General features: G+C 48.2%; 1 long non-coding RNA gene across 1 annotated transcript; it reads right to left on the reverse strand.

Moving 5' to 3' along the window:
* Positions 1-6,026: 6,026 nt before the first annotated feature.
* LOC143267614 (uncharacterized) lies at positions 6,027-11,951 on the reverse strand. Its single transcript, XR_013042915.1, has 3 exons — positions 10,933-11,951; positions 7,071-7,459; positions 6,027-6,338 (listed from the first exon to the last, which is right to left on the reverse strand). It is a non-coding gene; the product is annotated as an uncharacterized LOC143267614 (long non-coding RNA).
* Between the last annotated feature and the right edge of the window lie 3,935 nt (positions 11,952-15,886).

Consider the following 15,886-nt stretch of genomic DNA (forward strand, 5'->3'; position numbering starts at 1 on the left):
TTGAGTCTCTCACTAAACTGGATGCGCTGATTTGGCTAGCCTGGCTGGTCGGGGAGCTTCCAGGATCCTCCTGTCTCAAACCTTCCAGACTGTGGTTCACTGGGCTCTGTTGGGTTTTTTGTTTGTTTCTTTTTGTTGTTGTTGTTTCGGAGGGGGGGGGGCTTTCGAGACAGGGTTTCTCTGTGTAACACCCCTAGCTGTTTGGAACTCGCTCTGTAGACCAGACAGTCCTCTGCCTCCCCAGTGCTGAGATTAAAGATGTGTGCCACCACCGCCCGGCTGTGCCCTGATTTTTTTTTTTTTTTTTTTTAAAGTTTTTCGAGACAGTTTCTCTGTGTAGCTTTGTGCCTTTCCTGGATCTCACTCTGTAGACCAGGCTGGCCTCGAACTCACAGAAATCCGCCTGGCTCTGCCTCCCGAGTGCTGGGATTAAAGGTGAGCGCTACCACCGACCGGCTGCGCCCTGATTTTACTTGGGTGTCGGGGACCCAAACTTAGATTCTCATGCTTGTGCAGCAAGTATTTTACTGACTGAGCGTCTCCTCGGCCTCTCCTTCTTGTGTTTCCCTTTTCAGAATAAGGGTTATTTCTGGCAGCTTCCCTTTTATCCACACCAGAGTTCAGCATCCACTCTCGGAGAGGAAAACGCATAGAACCCACCAGGATCTGGGGCCAAGTGAAATTCTAAATCGTGACCTCATCTGACTTCTGAGGCTGTCGCTCAAGATCTCCAGGTCTCTGCTGATCCTAGATTCTCCTTGTTCCAAGCTGAGGCCAGCGAGGTTGTCTTCTGCAAGGGCGGGTGCAGGGCACCCACACCTCTTGCTCTGTCGTTTCTACGTCAGCAAGTCCCCGAGTCTCACCAGTGGAAGTCGAGGGGAAAGATCTGATTTGGTTACAGCTGGCTTACTGGCAACGTTTCCTGGTGTGCACAGCAGATTTGAGTTCTGATAAGCGTGTGAAACATCACTTTGGGGTTTGGGGGTGGGGTAGGTGCTGTCTTTTGTTTTGGTGAGGGAGGTGGAACGTGGTTTTCAGGTGAGGAATATTCAGGTGCATGGTTTGGTTCCAAAGGAACATGAACCCACAGGAAAAACCCGACTGGGGGTGTTTACAAGAGATAAGTACCCAGGGAAACCGGAGTTTGAGCTCCGGGAAGAAATGATGTCTTCCCCGGGAAGTCAGAGCCCGCCTACCCTACTGCAGACCCTCCCCCCACCTCCTCTTCCTTCCTCTTTCTCTTCATCTCCAGTCTCCATCTGCACCGGGTAAAAAGGGGGAAGAACGGAGCCAGACCAGCGCCCTTCTCTGCCTCTTTTTAAAAGGGTTCTAACTCATGAACGCCCTGCCCAGACCCAGTTCCTTAAGGGCTTACAGGTCCAGGTTTCAGAGATTTCCGGAGTCCAAAGCGAGGAGACTGGGAACCGCCAGGCTGGTTTGGGGTCATGTGCGCCCCATGGCTTACCCTTCTGTTGCGTCAGCAGTCCTCAGACCACAGAAAGGTCAGGCCTATCTGCCAAAGTGAAAGTGCTGAATTAGATTGAAACTGTCAGGAAAAAAAATAAAATAAAATAAAGTAAGCCAACCCCACCCCAGATCTCTTAAGTATCGTCTCCGAATGTTGTGTTTTTATCTAGAATTACTGTAAACTCATTTCAGGATGGTTGTGGTATTCTGAGCAATTTACCCTTCCACTTAATTGCAACTTAACCACACAGACTCTCAGGCCTTCCTCCTTGACCTTGCTTTGCCCCCCCACCCCCACCCCCCTCCAAGGTCTTCTATGACCCCTCCCACTTGCAAGCCCTGACTTGAGCATTACCAAGCAAGGCACTATGGGAGGGGCCTGGGATACACCACGGGATGGGGGAAATCTAGTCGTTCAGTTTTAAGCTTCACCAGAGAAGACAGGCACATCCTGGTGTCCTAGGTCAAGTCAGGGCTTGCAAGTGACCCCCACTTACGGAATTACACTTGGGAGTGGTCAGTCATGTACTGTCTTCCGACCACTGTGCCTTGGGCCACTGGCCTGCTTCCCCAAGCCAGGCCTCAGCAGCCAGAGCATCCTGGATCACTCACCACACGCAGTGAGCCTTGTCTCACCTCCTTCCCAAGCCTCTCCCTACTGTAGACTGCAGCTTCCCACTCGTGTTCCTGGACCTTTTGTGTTCCAGACTCTCCAAGGATGGCTAATTTTCAGGGAATCAAAACTCAAAAAACCATACCTATGGCTTAAGTATATTCAATCGAGCTGTTCTTTGCATCTCAAGGGAACCTCACGAGTTCACAGGGCCTTTGCACCTGCTTCCTGCATGCTGAACCTTCTGGAAGGTAGACAGTGTCAGGTAGGGATAGGAGACTGACCTGGGTGATGCAGATCCCAGGGTGTCCCAAACACCCCACAAGCTGTGTGACCTCCGTTTCCTTTCCTGAAAAGCGATGACTTATGCTTAGCCTCACGAAACTCCAGTGAGGGCTAACAATTTCACACAAGTTCTAGGATTTGTCAGTTTAAAACTTCCCAATATCAGCTTGGCATGTTCATGAAAGCAGCATGTTTGGTCTTAGTGTTTCCACCCGGAAGCAGAAGCCGGCTGCCATTCCACTCTGCTGATGTCTGCAGTCCTGATCCCCTCATAGCCTTTTTTTTTTTTTTTTTTTTTTCTTTCCTTTTTTAACTTTACAGACGTCTCCGTAGGGAACCTTGGCTGGTCTTGAACTCACAGAGAGCCACCTGCCTCTACCTTCTGAGCGCTAGAACTAAAGGCATGCACCACCCTCACACCTGGCACTCCTCATAAGACTTTTAATTTTTTTTATTTTATTATCATTACTTTTGGGGGGTTGGGTTGGTTTTTGAGACAGGATCTTACTGTGCATCTCTGACTGTCCTGGAACTCACTATGTAGCCTTGGCTAGCCTCAAACTCCCAGAGATCCACCTGCCTGTGTCCCTCCCCCGCCCCGCGCAAGTGCTGAGACTAAAGATGTGTACCACCTCATAGACTTTGAACTCTCAAGCCAGGCACTGTGTCTGGTTCCCCCAAGGATCTGGGTCAGCCCCAACCTGGTGCTTGGCCAAAGCAGGCCACAGAGTTCACGACTTCCGCCAAGTAAGCTACTGGATAACCATAACTGACCTTCTGTGATCCTGGATGTCTCCGAGGAAGGAATGAGGGCAACGTGGCGAGAGTTATATTCAATAGGAAGACCTGTTCCCTCCCCTCCTTCCTGTAGCCAATACCCTCAAGACAGGTGAAGACAGGCCAGCAAATACAGGGCAGTCAGGAAAACCCAAGGAGCTTCCTGAAGCTTCCAGTGGCTTCCCAATTTTATGAGCTGGATGAACTAGGACACAGCCAAGCAGAAGGACCAACAAGTAATCAAGACCTAACCCTCCATCGCTTGACCCTCTCTCTTTGTCTGCCCACCCAGCCAAGTGTAGCACTAATTTCTAAAAAACCCACTTGGGAAGAATGAGAGGTTCATTCTCTCAATCATTCATCCCTCCGACAAGCATTCATTCATCATATACCATGTCCCAGATGTACTTGATGCCGAAGAGGCAAAACCCAGGCCCTTAAAGAACTCTGACATCCCCAGAAAAACAAACAGGGAAGTAGATGATGATAGCCCGGTGCACCGGGACACCGGAAGTCCTCCGCGGCTGTGAGAACGCACGCACGGGGTGGATGGGGATGACTGTGCAGAACGTAAGCGGCAGGGTGACAGAGCTCCGGGAGGGCAGAGTTCAGCTTCTCTGGAGATGGCCAGGCCTCAAGCAGAGAACTCAGGAAAGAGCGGCAAGCGCGGAGAGTGAGCGGTTATGAGGACAAAGGCAGCTGCTCACACATCCAAGAACCACGGTGCGCTCAGGGAGGTTGAAATCTATGTGGCGTTCACTGCAATTTGCAGAAAATGCCCTGGCTTTTTTTGTGTGGGGCAGGGTTCCCCGTAGCCCACTGGCACTTCTAGCTACCCTGCATCTTCTTCTCAAGTGCCGGGGCTCCGGGTAGTGTATGCCACCATACCCATCTCACACTCCCAATTAGACACACGATGAAGTAAATCATTCCAGATACACGCTTGTTTTTCTTTTTTAATTCATGATGGTTGTGGTCGTACAAAATGCAATCTTTAATGAAAATGCATCTCAGAAAACACACAGCACACAATTCTTTTCTTTTTTATTATTAAGAAATTTTCTGTTCATTTTACATACCAACCACAGATCCCCTTCTCCTCCCTCTTCCCGCCCCCTAGCATTTCCCGCCCCTCCCCATCCCCCATTCCCACCTCCTCCAAGGCAAGGTCTCCCATGGGGAGTCAGCAGAGCCTGGTACATTCAGTTGAGGCAGATCCAAGCCCCTCCCCCTGCACCAAGGCTGCACAAGGTGTCCCACCATAGGCACTGGGCTACAAAAAGCCTGCTCATGCACCAGGGATGGATCCTGATCCCACTGCCTGGGGGTACCCTGGACCAGTTCAAGCTAAACAACTGTCTTGCCTATCCAGAGGGCCTAGTCCAGTCCCATGGGGGCTCCACAGCCACATGAGTTTCCACTAGTTTGGCTGGCCATCTCTATATGCTTTTCCCATCATGATCTCGATGTCCTTTGCTCATAGAATCCCTCCTCTCTCTTTTCGACTGGACTCCTGGAGCATCTGCTTACATCAGTCACTGGATGAAGGCTCTCTTAGTCCAGTCGGCTCTGGCAGGCTCTGACAGCACACAATTCTTTCAAATATTGCCTTGTTTTTAATTTTTTTTACCTTTACATTGTGTGTGTGTGTGTGTGTGTGTGTGTGTGTGTGTGTGTGTGTGTGTGTGTGTACGTACCTGGGGATGTGGGTACCATGGCACTTGTGGAGCCATCAGAGGACAGCTTTTGGGAGTCAATTCTCTCCTTCCACCCTGTGGACTCCAACTCAGGTTGTCCCTGGGTTGGTGTGGTGACTCACACTTGTAATCCCAGCACAGGGGAAGCTGAAACAGGAGAATCACCACAGAGTTAAGGTCCGTCTGTGCTACAGTGACTTCCAAGACAGCCTAAACTACAAGACTCCCCTCCTCTCAAAAAAAAAAAAAAAGTATCAACAAATTGTCAGCGCTTTTACTCAATGACTGATCTCTCCCGCCCACTGTGTATAAATAGAACATATATAATTATGTATACCAATTCATTTCCTAGTCCCCATATCAGCTGCATAATATCTGAGGCCCCGTACAAAATGAAAACATATGGGGTTCCTTGTTTGAAACACTAAAGCGGGCATTAAGCCTTCCTTCTTCACATGAGTGCCCTGCAGACTACACAGCTCACCTGCCCAAAAAGCTGGCCCTGCACCCGCCAAATCATTGGCCAGGTCCTGGGAAGACAACAGCCAGCCAAACAGATGTGCTCTGCATCCTCCCTCTGCAGGTTACAGAAGAAAGGAGGGAAGGGAGGAGTCTCCCTGACATTTGATGGGGACTGAGATAGGTCCTGGGTCATCAAGGAGCCTGCTTATCTCCCAGGTCAGCAGGGACTTGCCTAAGGAAATGACCTGGAAGCTGAGAACTGGAGACTGTTGCGGATCTGGCAGACACAGCTTGGGGGGAAAGTACTTCAGGCAGACAATGCACAGAGGTTGGAGACGAGCCTGCAGGTGGTGGTGCATCTGAAGAAACCACAAGGATCAAGCCTGGCTGCTGCCCAAGAGAGCCATGGAAGGGGCAGCTGGGGGAAGACAAAGAGAGAGAGATCAGGGCCAGCCTTGAAGGAAGGTTGAATTTTATCCTAAAGACACCTGGAAGCCCTTAATGGGTTTCTTGGCCCCCTCCCAGGGGCATAGTGAGCCAGGATGGGTCTCAACAGCTGTATCCAAGGAGGAAAACCAAGCTGCCCTTCCTGGTTTCCCATAAAGACTATAAGAAAACAGGGCAGGATGGCGTGTGCAGCAGCCCACACATGAAGTCCTGCTGTGCTCAGCCCTTCGGCCTTGTTGGGGCCCTGGAACCCTAGCACACTGGAACCACTACTCCACACCCTGAGGCAGGAGAACATTAGTGAGGCGAATCCTGGTCCCACTGCCAAGATCATCGGTACAGCATCAGAAACAGGGTATCACATACACAGTATGTGGCAGACGGCTATTGTCTATGAAGCCTGCGGGGCCTATTCTGCACCATCATGCCTGCTGGGAGTCCTGTGTTTGCAGCTTGCCCTCCTACCAGATATCCAGTGTCCCGAGAAACTGAACTATGTCTTATCTTGCTTCTTAACTCTAGTTCCTCACTCGGGGAACCGTATACCGTGGCTTGAATAGTGTTCTCCAATGCTCATGCTGTAGAAAACCCTGCAGTTCATATGATGGGTGATATTTGTGGCATGAGGCTCTTGGAAATGCAATTGGGCTCAGATGAAATCACAGGGGTGGGACCCTTGTGTTAGGACTCGTGGCTTTATAAGAAGATAAAGGGCCCTATACATCTTAGCTTCTGGTATGTGTTTCTGTTGGGACAGATGCATGCAGCCTTCAGCCTTGGACTTCTCACCTCTACAACTGATAGCTTCCTGCTGAAAGACTACACTTCCCAGCCTCCCTTGCAGACTATGAAAGTCTTTTCTGCCCCTATAAGGGGCCACAACCCATTTATTTCCTCTGTAGGCAGTTTGGCCACCCATGCATGTGGGTGACAAAGACACCCTCTCGCCGTGAATTAATATGGTCCCACCTAAAATCAGATCAGATCAGATCTCTTCCTCTCTGCCTTCGATCTCTCCACAGCTGCCTTTTAATAATCTAACAACAACTGTGAGAACTCAATTTCACTTCTCAGTTGCCTGGTCTGGGCTAGTCTGTCACATAGCAGAAAACTAAACCCTCACAAATGTTCTGGTAAATTTAACTCTACTAATAAATTATTCCACCTAGAGCTGTACCCAGGATGCACGACACATCTGTGGAAGGGAGGCTTTACTTACAGCAACCACAGAACTTTCTATAAAGACAAAAAGGTTTGACTTCAATGCTGCTGGCTCTAAAATATATTTTTAAAGTCCATTGTTTTGCTAATTTGAGACTTACCTGGAAATGATCAAAGCTTCTGTCCATTTGATTGTGATACGCTTGGCAAATAGGACTGTGTGTTTGGGCTTTCATCTCCCACGGGGCGTGGCATACGGTAAATGGCTTGTTATTCGGTGACTGTGTAGACCACACCCACATTCACACCAACTCATGCATACTTCTGAGCTATTATAGGGTTTTTAACGGGCACAGATTCAGTAGTTTAAGTGTTCAATAGAAGTACAAACAGAACGTACAGCATGGTGTATACAATGCATATTAGAGCACATATGCATGTGCAGACATCACAAAGTGGCCGAAGACACAGACTCTCTGGTAGAAGCTCCCGGTGTTTAGTAGAACAGCGCATGGGAAGGAAATGGCAAGAACTGCTACCCATCTCCAAGCTAGAAAGAAACAGGAAATGGTCTAGATAAAATGTTGTAACTGTAAAATCAATTCAGAGAGGAAACGTACCAGAAGTGATTCTCAAGAAGCGTGGCTTCATGATGTGGCATCTGAGAAACAGCTGGACAACCGGAATGGTTACTCTACTCCATGGTGTGTGTTACTTAGGAGCCAGCGGAGGTATGCAATGAGCCACTTGTAACTGGAGATCCGGCCACGGAGTAGAGAGCGCCCCCTAGACTTCACTGGGGTTTTTCTCAGCATGGTTCAAGGTCAGCGCTCGCACTTAGTAGAAGCAGGTGCCCTTTTCCCTATGGCCCCAGATGGTCTAAAATTCAAACTCCCTTCAAGTCCTTTCTGCTTCTCCTTTGTCCCCAAGGCCCACCAGAGGACCCCAGATTCTTCCTGCCGTCCCCTCCACCCACAGCCTCCTCTGTACTTCCCTTCACTGGATTTCCTCCAAGCACACTTCCAATGTAAATTTCAATAGCTAGGAGTCAGCCACTAGGGATTACTGTGTTGACCACACAATAGCGGAGTCTCCATTCTGACCACGGACGGATCTATAGATTTCCTTGTGCTGTTCTCTTATTTATCGGACCTTGTTTCTCTGCCCTAGACAATCAGCTCGCTTTCATTTTCACTGTCACATTAAATAACAGCACAGAAAACACATCCGCTGCTGTAAAACTGCTTGGTTAAATGATTTCATTTCTTTTGATTGATTTGCTTGACTTCTGCAAATGAAATTCTTACTGGACAGTGTGGTGAATAGATTTTCCTCAAGGTTCTCCAGGAGCCTCATCTGTCTCCTTCCCCTCATCCTCCCGGCAAGAAAGCTGTCAAGAGGCAAGACTCTCCACTGCTTCATCTTCTGGAGGGCCCCTCTCAGGCCCTGGGACTGTCTCCCTCCTGAATGTCGGCCTTCCAGCTCCTTCCTCCCACCCTGCCTTATCTCTTTTCATTATCCTTAGACACAAAGATGCAGGTCATTTTGGCTTAAAAGATTTCCTGCTATTCAGACAAGATAGAAAGTGCAGGGTCGACACAGTCTAGAGTGCTGGGCCCAGTTCCCCAACTCCTGGATGGGGCAGTAGAGGGGCAGCGTGCCCAGTGCTTGAAGCAGGCCATTGTGGGGCATGCGTCTCTCCAGGCAACGCCAGCTCACTAGAGTGCTTGCCCCACATATCACTGTCATCCCCACTCAGGACGCTTCAGCGATCCCATGGAGATATAGAATTCCATCTTACCAGGAGGAGTCACAGTTGTATTGCTCATGCTTGGGAGACTGAGACAAGAGAATCGTGAGTTCAAGGCCAGTGTGGGTTACAGAGTGAATTCCAGATGAGCTTTGGCTATAAGACAGATAAACAAAACCTTGTTTAGAAAAGAGGAACAAGCCAGGCAGTGGTGATCCATGGCTTTAATCCCAGCACTTGGGTTAGGGTTGATTAGGAAGCAGAAGCAGGGAGATCTCTCTGCGTTCCAGGCCAGCCTGGTCTACATAATGAGTTCCAGGACAGCCAGGCCTGCACAGTTAAGCCTTGTCTAGAAAACCGACCCCCCCCCCAAAAAAAAGAGGAAGAGACTTATCTGAGAGTGATCCTGCAATCATTGACCAATCCCACCCAGCCTTTAGAGTTAGACAATGTCACAGATAGCCAGATAGCGCCGCTGAAGAGGCGTAGCATGGGACCCTAGACAGGCCATTACTTGGGCAGAAAAGGAGGTAGAAGAAAAAGGAACTCAAACACTAGATGGCCTGACACAACTAAAGGACCTTCTAAAACCGAGTGAGCACAAACAGGATGAAGAGGGCACTGGGCAGGCAGCAAGGACCCACGGCAGCTGCGCCTGGAAATAAATCAGCTGGCTGCAGCCCCTGGCTGGAGCGGCCCCAATCAAAGCGACGGTCAAGATGCTTTCGGGATTCTCTTTCCCGTAGTAACAACCCCGTGGGAACTGGACTGTTACGGTGGCCCATGGGGGGCAATAGAGGTTACAGACTGAGACCGCTGGTCAAGCCAACCCTGAAGTCACAGACCTCCGTGGTTTTCAATTATATTGTACTATTTTTTTTTTCTCTCTATGGCTGGGGGGTAGAGCCCCATGGCATTCCTTCCGTGAGACTCCTAGATGGTTTGCTAGCCCAGAGAATTCCTGTCTTGCAGAGAAGGAATGCCTCAAAAAAATCCCCTCTTTCATAACCTGGGCAGGCCGAGCATCAGTTGCCGCGTCTGCCAACGCTGTGGCGGGAACGGGGAGGGAGGGTGACGCGGAACTCAGCTGTCGGCTACCGCTTGATGAAGTCGTCAGAGCTTTGCTCCTGTCAGCTTCCTTATTTGTAAGATGAGGATGCTCGAAAGGATAAGTCATTCTTTAAAGCTAATTTTGAGTAGGCGGGTGGCTTTTAAACTCCACTTGACAGCATGTACCTTCCCCTTCTTTTTGTTAGAAGCACTCTGAGCTCAACAGAGAGGACAGATAGAGCTGTTCAGGTGGAACAGAGGTGGAGGCTGCAGCGTTACCTAGCCTTGCTACATCCTCCCAGGGCTATCTTAAAGCACTGGAGGCATCTGAAAAGAGGCAAGACTCCTGATTAGAAGTTCTCTTCCAGCTCGGATTTCAGGAAGAATGAACGCTATATGTAAGGTCCTTGGTATGTGTGAGGCCCTCAGCTTACAGGACCGAGACATCGAGCCGAAATTAACCTGTAAAGTTCCTCTATGACAGCTGGTTTTCATAGTGCTGGAAGGCGCTACCCAGCCTGCTGAAGGAATAAAAGAGGCCTCAGTGGTCTCACCCAGTGGGAGATCCTGAATGCTGTAATACCTAAGTGCCCACTGGTACAGTAGTGGCTTGGAGGTTATAGAGGTAACCAGCCACTGGGTGATTGGATCTGAGGCTTGCTCTACAGAGGAGAATTCATGCCAGTGCTTTAAACCTGGCCAGAAGCCCATGGCTCTGGAGGTCATAGGCCCTGGGAAGGAACCTATTGCTCTTGTTTTGATAAATGGACATGTTGTCAAACTGCCTTCTAAATATTTATATTTACACCCACAGATTATGGTGGCTCCACCCTGGCCAGAAAAGCTTCTTTCTGCAGTGAGTAGGAATTAATACAGATGTTCATAACTGGTCCAAGTGCTGAGAAAATGAATGTCTGTTGAATGCTCAGCCCTAAATGGGACAGACAGCTATCAACTACCTCTCTCTCTCTCTCTCTCTCTCTCTCTCTCTCTCTCTCTCTCTCTCTCTCTCTCTCTTCTCTCTCTCTCTCTCTCTCTCTCTCTCTCTCTCTCTCTCACACACACACACACACACACACACACACACACACACACCATGAGTCTCAGGGAACTCCAGGGAAAAGGGAGAAGAAAGAATGTAAGGTAAGGGTTGGAGCATGTGGAAGGAGTCTGTGAAATGTTATCTTCTAGGCATGTCAAGGTTGCTGCACAAATCAACTCACTGTGTCTGTGGTCATCTGTACAAAACCTAGACCAAGTCAAGCCAACAAGGTCAGTCACCATTCCAGTGGGAAGCACTCGCTATCTGGCCTCAGTGTGTGTGAAGGGGACGTGGGAAGGAGAGCTGAGGAAGAGAAAGTGAGAAAGGACATAAAGAATTGTTAACGTCAGAACATTAGTTCACCTTGGACATTAGAACATGTGGAACAAGACACTTGTCTTGGAATATTTTTAAAGTTATATATAGCTCCTGATAACCAAATTTCAGTATCCCTGGGATATTCAGTAAAGATCACACTGTTTGGGTATTTTTGGGATATGGTTCCAGGCCCCACATCTACCTGAACTAGTCCTGAAAGGCATAAATACATTTAGAAAGAGAAGCCTGAAGCCCATGTATCCCTGAAATTTTCTGTGAGTAATTATCTTAATTACTTTCCTATTGCTATGTAGAAAACATCATGGCCAAAAAACTTACAGACGAAATCAGTTAATGAGGGACTTACTTACAGTTTCAGAGAGTGAGTTCATGACAACAGACAGACAGATATGGTGCTGGAGCATTAGCTGAGAGCTCATATCTGATCCACAGGCAGAAGGGAGAGAGAAAGACAGAGACAGAGAGAGAAAGATTGGGCCTGGGCATGGGCTTTTGAAACTTCAAAGCCTCCTCTAACAAGGCCACACTTCCTAATCCTTCCCAAAACAGTTTCATCAACTAGAGACCAAGCATTCAAACACGGGCCTGTGGAAGCCATTTTTATCCCACCCACCCCGTTCCACTCCCTGGCCCTTACAGACATGCAACCATATCATAATGCAAAGTGCATTCAGCCCAGGTCCAAAAGTCCCCACAGTTTTTCCCAGTCTCAACACTGTTCAAAAGTTCAATTCTCTTCTAAGACTCAAAGCAATCTCTTAATCGTAACCTTCTGTAAAATCAAATTCAAAACGCAAATTGCATACTTCCAACATACAACGGCACTGAATACACATTGCTGTTCCAAAGGGGAAGAAATGAGGTATAATGGCAAAATACTGAACCAAAGCAAGACTGAAATCCAGCAGGGCAAACTCCAAATCAAGAAGTAGTATGTCCAATTTCAAAGGGCGTCTGCTGTGGGATGACTTTCTGTATGCTGTGAATACGTGTGGCTCCGGTTGGGTAATAAATAAAGCTGTTTTGGCCAATGGCAAGAAAGCTTACAGCCAGGTGGGAAAATCTAAGCTGGGATACAGAGAGAAGGCAGAGTCAAGAGAGACGCCAGCTGCCGCCAAAGGAGCAACACGATGCCAATAGACCAGTAACAGCACAGCCACGTGGCAACATATAGATCAATAGAAATGGGCTGAGTTATGTTGTAAGAGCAAGCAAGCAAGAAGCCTGAGCCATTAGGCCATACAGCTTGTAATTAATAAAAGCCTCTGAGTGATTATTTTATAAGTGGCTGTAAGAGCTTGGGTAGGAAAGATTCGTCCAGACCGCAGGGCTAGGTGGACTGAGAAACTTCCCTCTACAGGCGTAGATGACTCTTCATATCTCCTAGTCCTTCTAGCTTTGTTGACTACAACACAATTCTTTCTCTTGGACTGATTCCACTCCTAGATACAGCTTTCCTTGGCAGGTATCCCATGGCTCTGGCATCTCCAACATCTCGGGTTCTCCCACAAAATCCAGACTTCACCTTCACAGCTTCATAAAATGTCCTCTCTGGGCCTCCGTGGCCTTCCCTGCCGTATGCCACAATTTCCCAGCCCAGACCAAGTTCGGGAGATCTTTGTGTGCCTTCCAATGGTGTGGTTTTGGGTGCCAGTCTTGCCTGCTGCTCAGGCCTTCCTCCTAACAATCGCTATTAGATTTGAAGATGTTACAGATCCTATACATGCTACAAGGAAGGAAGTTATGAGAGTCCAAATTATGTTTTAAGTTTTAATTACTGTGCCTAAGAGGTCCATGAAACAAACAAAACAAAACAAACAAACAAAAACCACCTCTAACATGTAAGTCCCTTGACCGAGGACAGATACTTCCTGAAATGCTGGAGGCTATTATTCATGTTTTCACGCCCCTAAACAAGCTTGTTTGACCCAGCTGCACCAGATGTGCTTGGTCACATCCGGGACATAGGCAGGAAGTATGTCGGGATATATGCTTGCCCCGATGGGACCCGATGAGAAAAATGGTGGCCTTATGGGATTGCCTTCTTAAGCCTCTGCAAAGTGTAACTCTTTGCCATTTTCTGGGAACCCTGGAATGGACCTGGCCAGAGTCCATCATCCTGGCCAGGATTCAATTGAATCTCACTTCAAATTTGGCTCAAAACTTGTGGAACTGGTCTTTCTCTCTCAATGTTCAGGACTAGCACTGCATAGAAGAGTGAGGGAAGTTCTTGCCTGGGAACCAGAGGTACTTGGGTTCAAATCTGAGGACTTGCACTTCCCAGTTGTGTGACCTCGGATGGAGCACCTAGCACCCCTGAAGCATGAATTTCCTCACCCTAAAACAGGATGAAAGTAGCTGAGGTAGGGCTACCATGTGTCAGAAGTCAGTTCTGCCTCCGGCCCTAACGTCCTCCAGCCTTCTAGAATCATCCTATTAAACAAATGAAAAAAGTCAGGTTGTGATGGTACACTCCTGTGATCCTGGTCTCTCTTCCTATACCTCTAGACCCTGGTCACCTACAGCACGCCCTTCCACGTTCTTGTCCCTTAACTCTCTCCCTTGAAGACGGCAGAGGTACGGGCTGCAGAATCCACTGGGGGGCTGAAGGCAGTACATGTCTTCATCCTCCTTCTGTTGGTGTGACAGAAGGCCATGGGCTGAGCAATTTCTAAAGAACAAAAGCGTACATTTGGTTTACAGTTCTGGGGCTGAGAAGTTCAAGGGCATGCGCACTGATGTCGGGCAAGAGCTTTGGTGCTGTGCTACCCCGGGGTGGAAATCACCACAGGGCAAGAGAAGAAGAGTTAGGTGAGGCTGAGGAGGAGAGGGTACCAGTGGAGTAGAGAGGGTGGGACCTTATCAGAAGTCCATTCCCTAACAATGTCATTAATTAATCTATGCTGGAGGGGATGCCTGGTAACCTAATTGACTGACCCATGAGCCTGGGAGGGGGCGGGGCGTCGCATTCATACATAGCAGGGGGCCCTGTTACATCACAGCATGGCAAACATTTACAATTAAGGTGACAGTCACCTGTATGGTCTTGTATCACTCCGATGTCACTGCTTCGGCTGTCTCTCTGCTCTTCTGCTGGCCAGACCCTGAGCCTCGATCCCCCACCCTCCCTCTGCTCTGACGCTTCTCAGCCTCAAAGCTGTCCCAGATCTGCGCCTCACGAGGATTGTTTCTCCACCTGGGAATCACAGAAGGCAAAGGCTGAAAAAACAGGGAGCAAGGAGCCAATTGGAAGAGAGGGCACCCAGACCCAGAAAGTGGGCACCCCAGGAAGGGGCTCCATGTATAGATTTCCTTCTTGCAATGTGGAGAAGCTTGTTTAAAAACCCTTGAAATTGCCCTTTGGAGATTGTCTTCAAAGACCAGCTGAGCAGTTTCCAGAAGCCAGACACCCTGGGGAGAAATTCAAATGAGTTTGATGAGTGATGACTGTGTGAAGAGGTTTAATTATGAGTAACCTATAATAGAGCAGGGGCTTTGACAAACCCACATTTCAAGTGGCTAAAAATAGATGTGACAGATTGCGAGGAAACTAAGTAAAAGCAGAGAAGTGGCAGTGCCACACCCACTGACATCAGTGACAATTTCCCAATCAAGCTGGTCATTAGGACTCCATCCGGGGAAGGCATAAATGACAGGTTCAGTGAGCCAATCCCACTCTGCTGGGCGTCGATGGATGGATGGATGGATGGATGGATGGATGGATGGATGGATGGATGGATGGATGGATGGATGGATGGGTGGTTGGGTGGGTGGGTGGGTGGATGGGTGGATGGATAGATGGATGGATGGATGGATGGATGGATGGATGGATGGATGGATGGATGGATGGATGGGTGGGTGGGTGGGTGGATGGGTGGATGGGTGGGTGGGTGGGTGGGTGGGTGGATGGGTGGATGAGTGGATGGATAGATGGATGGGTGGGTGGGTGTATGGACAGAAAGAAGGACGGGAGGGCGGGCAGACGGTGTCTTATATAGCCCAGACTAGCCTCAAGCTTACTATATATCAGAGGGTGATCTTGAACTCTGATCCTCCTGCTTCTACATCACAAGTGCTGGGGATTCCTGGCACATACCACCCTACCTGGCCTGCTGGGTGGGTTTCAGACTCTGCAAATTGGTGTTGCAGTTTTCAGCATGTCCACTACATTAGACCACCCCTCAGACACTGTCATTTGGTCCCTGAATTTCATGACTTGTTCAGTTGTTAAGTGTAAGTCCTGGCATGTTGCAATGTTGACATTTATTAAAATTATTACAATCTTCTCTTCAGAGTAGCCAGTGCTTTCTAAGGGTGCTTTCTATCAAGGGCTCGGGCAACCAACCACAGTTAAGATAGAACGATTTTGAATCAACAATTAACTTTACATCAACCCTTTGCTTCTTCAACTCAGATTTCTGCACAATTCTCCGAGAGAAAATTGATAGAAATATATGTTTGTCTTGTGTCTTTTGCTGATAACCCTCTAGGATGACTCTGCCACCAAAAAAAAAAAAAAAGCATCTAAATCACCATTTTAGTTTTTAAATGTTCTTACAAATGGAAATCTAAGTGTCAAAGGTAGTTTCTTCTTGATTGAAATACAGCTATTGCAAAACTTATCTAGAAACATCCTACAAAGTTTGAAAAACATCAGACATGGAAAGTGAAGTTCTAGTAGAAACTGCTTAAGGAAAATCATAGAACCTGGTGTTTATGGTAGGTAGTAATTAATTATGTAACTGCGTAATGATTTAATTGACTAAGTTATTTAAATAATAAAATGAACAAATGTG

Source organism: Peromyscus maniculatus, chromosome 10, assembly GCF_049852395.1.
Source record: "Peromyscus maniculatus bairdii isolate BWxNUB_F1_BW_parent chromosome 10, HU_Pman_BW_mat_3.1, whole genome shotgun sequence".
In the NCBI taxonomy this organism is placed as follows: domain Eukaryota; kingdom Metazoa; phylum Chordata; class Mammalia; order Rodentia; family Cricetidae; genus Peromyscus; species Peromyscus maniculatus.